Source organism: Chrysochloris asiatica, unplaced genomic scaffold, assembly GCF_000296735.1.
Source record: "Chrysochloris asiatica unplaced genomic scaffold, ChrAsi1.0 scaffold00014, whole genome shotgun sequence".
NCBI classification, from domain to species: Eukaryota; Metazoa; Chordata; class Mammalia; order Afrosoricida; family Chrysochloridae; genus Chrysochloris; species Chrysochloris asiatica.
The window spans coordinates 24,740,820-24,749,225 of NW_006408532.1; the positions used below are offsets into that span (position 1 = coordinate 24,740,820).

General features: G+C 40.8%; 1 protein-coding gene across 1 annotated transcript in view; it reads right to left on the reverse strand.

Annotated features, from left to right (window-relative positions):
* GNA14 (guanine nucleotide binding protein (G protein), alpha 14) overlaps positions 1-8,406 on the reverse strand; it is a 276,644-nt gene that overhangs the window by 190,078 nt on the left and 78,160 nt on the right. The gene's annotated exons all lie outside the window — the stretch shown is intronic.

Consider the following 8,406-nt stretch of genomic DNA (forward strand, 5'->3'; position numbering starts at 1 on the left):
TTGCTATAAGGATTTGTTCCTTCTTTTGAGTTGCTGCTCCATAGGTGTGACTTGCATTTTAAAAAGTATTTACATCAGAATCACAATCTATAGTGGGTTAATTACCATTCATTTATTTATACTGAGATAGGAATTCTACTGAAATTAACTAGCTATTCTTAAAAAAAAACCAAAAACCCACACACAAAAACAAATTAGTATGGATTAGCCAAGGTAACGGGGTCTATCAGAGAAATTAAATATTTTAGATCAATAATTACACTGAAAGGCATCTCATGCCTTGAAAGTCTTGCTAAAATCTGTTGTCTCTGTATCTCCTTGGGGCTCTGTACATTTGAAAAGGAAGTCAGGCCAGGTGCACTTAAGTGAACACAGGATGCTCCTGAACGCGTTGGGATAGTAATTTAATGAACTGTGGCAATAATTTACTAAATGTTCCATTGGTGGTTTCATGCAGATATTATTGAAAGTAGACACACATAGGTCTGTAGAACTAGATGATTAGGAATTGTAGGTATAAGCCATGAATAGTAAGGTAACTTTTTATTCATAGTGTTGAGTCCTGGTGTGGTGCTGTGGATTAATGCACTGGACTGCAAAGTCAGTTTGAATCATAAGGTCAGCAGCTCAAGTTCATTAGCCATTCCTTGGGAACCCTATACAGGATCACTATGGGTCAGAACTGACTCGATGGAACTTAACAACAATAATATACTAACAATACATTGTTGATGCTAAATAAACACTTAGTGTTGTTATTTCAGATAACTTTAGATCATAGATCACCTTACCACTGAATGAAAACTACTTTTCTCAAACTTTCACAACTTCCAAGGAGCAATCTTAGTTAAATTTTCCTTTAAAAAGGACATTCATAGAACAAACAAGATGGTGGGATCAGGTAGACATGCAGTGAGGAGCTCCATCAGCAACAACACAGAATAACGGACCAAGCAGGCTCAGGAGATGGTCCCAGAACTCTGAACCATATGTAAAGGAATATTTAGAAGGTTGGAAGGCTCACAGCTAGGGGAATTTGTAACAGAAGGAAGAAATCCATTGCTTTCTAATCCAAGATGCTCAGCTGCTCCCAGATTCGCCATCTTGGGCAAGACCAAGTGGGAGAAGTATCAGAGCAATCAGGAACGCCTGACAGAAATGCGGAGATAAAGGTGTGGACATTCTTTTTTTTTTTAGGTATCTGTTCATTGGTCTCTCACTGCCTGAGCACCTCCATTCTGGTGACAAGAGGGGGTAATGAGTGAATGGACACCCCCCTAACCCCCTCCCCGAGGGTTCTACTACTCATGCACACAGATCTCCTTGAAATTTAACGTGGCAGTTTCCACTTAAAACCAAACAACAGTGCAAAACGGCCACAGCTGGCCCGCAACTGTTTATCACTAGGAAAAAGACCTGAACGGGAATTGTGGAGTGGGACAGGCACACTAAAAAGGAAATAGGCCGAAAATTAAGTCCTGAGTTACGTCACAACGATCAACAGCAGCATCTTGAAATTTCTCAGGAAGAAGAGTGAAAAGGAAAGCCCATCTCTTGATCACATCTACCTAGAAGCAATCATAAAACAAAAAATACCAAAATACACACCCATCTAAGTATTAACACCACAGATAACTCCTGAATATTCCCAAAAAACAGAAGCAGACGACCATATCAGCACATGTCCAGAAACAAGATAAACTGACTGAGGTAAATGAGCTGGAAGATGGGCAGTGGAAGATGGTCAGGCTTTGGAAATGCCTGAGAAGAAAAACGATTATAAAATGTATCAAAACACTATACAACGGAGTTGAGAAAAATAAGGAAGAAGTCAGGAAAGCGCTACAGGAACAATCAAATAAAATAGATACAGCATTGGAAATAGCAATTAATCTTACAGTCCAGAAACAAAGGATCATCAAGGGAGAAGAGCACAAGCGGAATGAGGGACCCTATCCAGAGAAGCAGCAACACCAGAGACAGAGGCAGAGATGGGGGCATGGAGAGGAGGAGTGGCTGAGAACTCTAGATTCATGGGAAGAGAGGGACTAAGAGCTGGTGGCCAGGAGGCAGACTTGCAAAATGTGCCCTTTGGTGGTCTAAATTATTATATTGTTGTTGTTGTTGTTAAGTGCCGTTGAGTCGGTTCCGACCCATAGCGACCCTGTACAGGGTTTCCGAGGGTGTAAATCTTTACAGGAGTAGAAAGCCTCATCTTTCTCCCGCGGAGCAGCTGGTAGTTTCGAACCGCTGACCTTAAGGTTCGCAGCCCGATTCGTAACCACTACGCTACCAGAGCTCCCTAAAATTATTATATATGCCTGAGTATTTGTTTGTTTGTTTGTTTTAAAAGCTAAAGTGAATAGAGAGAAATACTATTAACCGATGGTACCTGGAGGGGATTATAATCATTGTAATGAAACAAGGTGTATGATTTGTGGAATGTAAAACTGATGATCTGCCCTGTAAACTTTCACTCAATCCAAAATAACAACCTTAAAAAAAAAGGACATTCATGTTATAGGACAGGGAAGCATGAGTAAAGATCTAGATTTCACTTCCATTGGGATTTAATCAACCTTTGGTCAAAGAATTGGATATAAATAGATGACACCATTCTAGAGCAGGGGTAGATGTTGTTGTTAAGTGCCATCGAGTTGCTTCCAACTCATAGCTACGCTGTATAGAGTTTCCCAGAAGCGGCTGGTGAACCTGAAATGCTGACTTTGTGGTTCAAACTGACCTTACAGTCCAGTGCATTAACCCGCAGAGCCACAGCAGGACTCCAGAGCTGGGGTAGGGACCCTTTTTTTCTGTCAAAATTTATAACATCATTTGCAGGCTGTACAAAATTATCAAATTAAAAATTAGCCACTGTATCTGGTCAAACATTTAATTAGTACACTCCTAATGTGATGGCTGGAATTGTGGTTGCCTTGGCAGAGTCAGACCAAGGGCTAACTTTGCATGGGCCTTTATGGCCCACGGACCAGATGTTCCCTACCCCTGTTCTAAGACATCTGAAGGCTCTGTGCTGGAGTGATGAAAGAATGAAAGAAGGTAAGGGATGAGCAATAGAATAAGGAGGAACCTTTCATCAAAACATCTAGTCATAACATTCCAAGGACAGTCAGTGGCCAAAAAGAATACAAACTTCTGGCCCAATATAGGCACCATCGTTTCTTTTAAATGATATTGCACTGTGTTTTGGGTAAAGGTTTATCATCCTTTGTTTTGTTTTGTGTTTTTAAACTTCTGTCTGCTTCTCTGTATTTATTAGATCAGAGATCGGGGGTGAATTTTGGGTTGGAATGTTACTAGCACCCCAGAGGAAATGCAGAGCACAATCAGTGCAGCAGGAAATAGAGGGAAACAAATTGTCATTGGATATAAACAAGAACGTGGCCTTCAAACTAGTTTCAGCAACAGAAAGGTAAAGTTTGTCTTGAAGGATACTTCATGTGCAAAGACAAAGACAAGATTCGGTTTAGAGAAATCATTAGTTTTAGTGGTTTACTTCTGAATTAAAGAGGGGTTTTTTGGTTGTTTTTTGTTATGATTTTGGTGAAATAAAAGTATCCATCAGGTTACTATGGATCTGAACCCACTGCTATCGAATTGATTCCAACTCACAGCAACCCGATAGGACAGTGTAGAACTGACCCAAAGTGTTTCAAGAACTGTAACTCTTTATGAGAACAGATGACCACATCTTGCTCCAATGGAATCACAGAACATTTGGCTAGCAGCCCAGTACTTCTGACCACTGTACCACCAAAACCCTATGGATCTGACGAGGTGGTTAACAATAAGTACTATTATTACCACTAATAATGAGTAATGGAAGAAAAATAGTTAGATAACCTGGAATTCATGTATATGTTTCTTGAATTTCTTATCTCACTTTACAATGGGTGGGAACATAGAGATTCTCATTGGTTGCCACCCTCAGGAATATCCATTATACCTTTCCTTAAGAGTCTTATTATGCACAATTAACAGTAGCTATCATGAGGCTTTCTGCTCCCGCAAAGATCTACTGCCTCAGAAACTCTACACAGTGCCATTATGAATTGGAATCATTTCAACAGAACTTAACAGCAACAACAACATCACAAAGATCTATAAGCACTGGACTGAGAACCACAAGGTCGGTGGTTTGAGCCCACCAGCTGCTCCATGGGAGAAAGATAAGGTTATCTGTTACCGCAGAGATTTGCAGCCTCTGAAACCCTATATGAGTCGGAACTGAAATTAACAACAAAATCACAAAGATGTGTGTGCAATTAAAGACCCCTGGTGGTGCTGTGGGTTAGGCATTGGGCTGATAACCCACAAACTGATGAGGATGTCTGGTCCCATAAAGATTTATAGTCTTGGAAATCCTATACAGGGATTCAACAACACTCAACAACAACAACAGGGTCCCTGTGAATCGGAACTGAATCGATGGCAGTGGGTTTGGTTTTTGATTATCACACCAGACAAGATCAGATTTCAATGATGGTGTGGGTTGTGTGCTGTGGAGTCAGTTCCGACTCATAGAGACCCTGTACAGCGTTTTCAAGGCTGTAAATCTTTACAGGAGCAGAACATAATAAAGCTCTCTTTTTTATTTACAATTTCTGGATTTTATTTGCACTCAATTGATTCCTGTTTCTCCACATCTGTTATGTGTGTCCTTCAATGGTGGTGCAGCAAAGAATGAGAAAATAGGAGAGGCACATACGCTCTTTCCGGTCTTGTCCCAGAAGAGACTCTGCTCAGTGTCACATGGGCTGCAAAAGAGCTGGGAGACCACAGAGGAGCACTCAGAATATTTGGTGAGAGCCAACTGCTGTCTGCCAAACACGCTCAATTAATTTAGAGGAAATCAGCCAGAGATGCATCTCACTGGAGATAAATGAAGTTGATAATGGAACTTTTTACTATTCTAGAGTGTGGTCTGAATTCTGCAAAATTAGCTTCAAAAAGAGACATTCACAATAGATTTCTGTGAACCTGGGTGAAGACCTGGTTGGCCAGCATTGTGGCAAAACCTGGGGACTCTTGGGCCCAGAGTCAGTGACATAGCCACAGAGGACTAGAGTGGAGAGTAAAGTATCCAGCAGATAAGAAGAGAGGGAATATGCACAAGAACACCCACACTTGCAGATAATACCCACTTGACCTGGCTTCCACGACTGCATGATCAGAGCTCAACCAGAAGAAGAAAGAAGAGGAAAAAAAGAGTAATCTGATACAATTTGATGAACTTGACCTACACCTATGGATGCAGTAGCTCAAAAGAGGGAACAAATCATTACAATAAGAATCATTCCCACCCCCTCCACACACAGAGCAAACAGGGATGGGCAACTTGGACATTGGCTACCTAAAATGGGGGGGGGGGGGGGGTTGGCTACAAAGATAAGAAGTGACTGGCTTACAAGCTTTCAAGAGGGAACCTAGATTCAGAGGGCATGAAGGAAGGTAGAATCTCCACTGAGTAGTATACAATCTGTCTTGGTGGGGCTGATGAAATGAAATGTGGATGGGTCTCTTGTGATACAATAGTGAATAATTGTTATCAGGACTGCTTGTGAGTGTTGGAATTGTAAAGGTAGACTTTTTGTAGCAAGGAGGAGAATGATTAACTTTTAAGCCTAGGAGCGGAGGTCCCAGGGACCATCAAGGGAGAAGAGCGGAGAGCGGGACCCTACCCAGAGAAGCAGTGATGCCTGACATGGAGCGATGGAGCTGTTGGGGACTTTAGACACAGAGAGGGAGACGGGCTGTGTGCTGACGACCAGGGGGCAGGCTTGTAGTGTATACCCTTTGGTTGGTTGATGATGCTTGGAGGGGATTGCAACCATGGCTATGAAACAATATACGATAGAATGAATGTAAAACTAATGTTCTCCCATGTAAACTATCACATAATTCACAATAAAACATAAAAAAAAAAAAGTGTGACCATCCACTAGGAAGGATACTTAAATTTCCTTCTACCTCATCCTTTTTCTCAATTCCATAAAAAAAAAAGAGAGAGAGAGAGAGAGAGAGACATTCAGCCAGATGGGATACAAGGCAGACAAGCTGCTCACACCCTCTACAACAAAGATTTGAGAAACCAAATGAAACAGATACAGATGATAATCCTGAAATCCTAATCTTCAAAGGAAAGGTTAAAGAAGTGGATCGAAAACCAACTAGAAAAAAAAACTGAGTAAACATTGTGAACAAGGAAACAAATGGAATGGCCAATTGTCGACTGGCCTGACAGAGTGTGGCCATTCTGATTTTCTGTAAGCCGTGTTCTGATGGGAGTAGCATACTGATAATCCAGAAGGGCACTAGCACTCACTTGGGTAGGTGGCAAGCATCTGACCATGAGTGTGGCCATCCCCACCCCCTCTCACTTGTTAGTCGATAACACGTCCATCTATGAAGCCCAGGCTCTACCAGAGGTAGAAGTTTCTCCCTAGTGAATTGGAACACATCAACTAGGCTTGTGGAGGCCACCAGAACATGCAGTTTCAGACTGTGCACTCCAACCCCAGCCTCCCTCTGGATCAGCAGGAACTCTTCCAGGACCACATGACCAGCGACCAGCTGCCCTCTAGGCAGGCAATACCTCCCTGCCCCACATGCCTCCTCAGTCAGCAAAGCTGGCCAACCCATACTGACTGCCCAGTGCCCTGCTGCCCCCTCAACTGACAAGAAGATCGCCAAGGTGCCATGCCTTCAAACTTTTCTTTTATCTGTTCCCTCCCTTTGTTACTGTTTTCCCTTTTCTTATTTCCGTTTTTCTTTTTTCTCAGCCTTTTCTTCTTTTCCTCTTTCTTTTGTGACATTCCTTCCTTTTCTTATTCATATTTTTTCATTACTAATCGCTATTTCTTCTATTTTCCTCCCTAGGTTTTGTTTTGTATTTTTCTCCTTCCTTTGTTTTGATTTTTCTTTCCTTTCCCCATGTTTATTTATTGTCTTTTTTTGGTTTTGTTCAATTTTCCCTTTTTTCTTTACTCACTTATTCTCTTCTTGTTGCTTTCCTTTTTTGTTTTGCTCAGTAGCAGACACCAACCATATCCATACTGCCCAGCCACACCCGTACCTCCTGCACCCCACCAACTGGGTGACGGCCACTACTTGTTTCTATACCACTTGATCAACCAAAGACAGTGGCCAACTTCAGCCCAACCTACCCTCTACTGTTCTCCATGAACAATAAACTGAGAAATGCACACGTTATCATACCTACTACCTAACAGGTGGTATGCACCTAAGTACTGACAAGCTAGCAAACAGAGTAGAATACCCACCCGCTAGAATGAATATATCAAAACAGAAAAGAAAACACAAAAAACCCTGGATAAACACACCAATATACAATTACCAATCAAATACAAATACAACCATGGGTTGCTATGAGTCAGAACTGATTCAACAGCACTTAACAACAACAGCAATGACATGACAAAATCTTAGAGACAACAAACAATCTCAGTTCGCATGAAGAAACAAAACAAAGTGGCTCAAACAAGTGACCTAAAAAAGAAGCCAGAAAAATTACTTGAGGCAGAAATGGCATAGGAACTACCTAACAAGGATTTCAAAAGAATGATATTTAGATACCTTTAACAGATTGAGGAAAACACAGGCAAAATAAAGAAAACTACAACAAAACCCTAGAATAATTCTGGGAAACAATACAAGGGCAAATAGACAAAATAAATGTAAAAAGAGCAAACAGAAATACAGAAGATTGATACTAAGATTTCAAAAATAAATAATGCATTAACAGGAAAATGGAGTCAATAGAAGGCAGGATTAGTGAGATTGAAGACAAATTTCTCAATAATCCATTAGAGGAAATTCAGAAAAAAAGAATGAAAATAAAAGAAAGGAAGCCTAAGAATTATGTGGGACACATTCAAGAGAAATAACTTACATATGATTAAATTTCCAGAACAGGAAGAGAATAATAATTTTAAAAAAGCACAGAAAAAACTGTTGAAGATTTGTTCACAAAACCTTCCCTAATGTCATGAAAGAAAAGATGAAAAGATATACATTCAAGAAGTGGAACCAACTCCAAACAAGATAGATCCCAAAAGAAAATCACCGAGACATACCATGATTAAACTTTCCAGAACCAAAGATAAAGAACCCTAAAAGCAGCTTGAGAAAAATTAAAAGCTACCTACCACAGAGAATCAATAGGATAAAACTTTTATTTCTCAGCAGAGATCACGTAGGCAAGAAAGCAGTATCTTTCTAAAAATATTTACAACTCTGAAAGAAACAATTCCCAACCAAGAGTTATATGGTATGGCGCTGTGGGTTAATGTGCCAGACTGCAAAGCCGTTTGAACTGCAAGGTCGGCAGTTCAGGCTCACCAGTCACTCTTTGGAAACCCTATA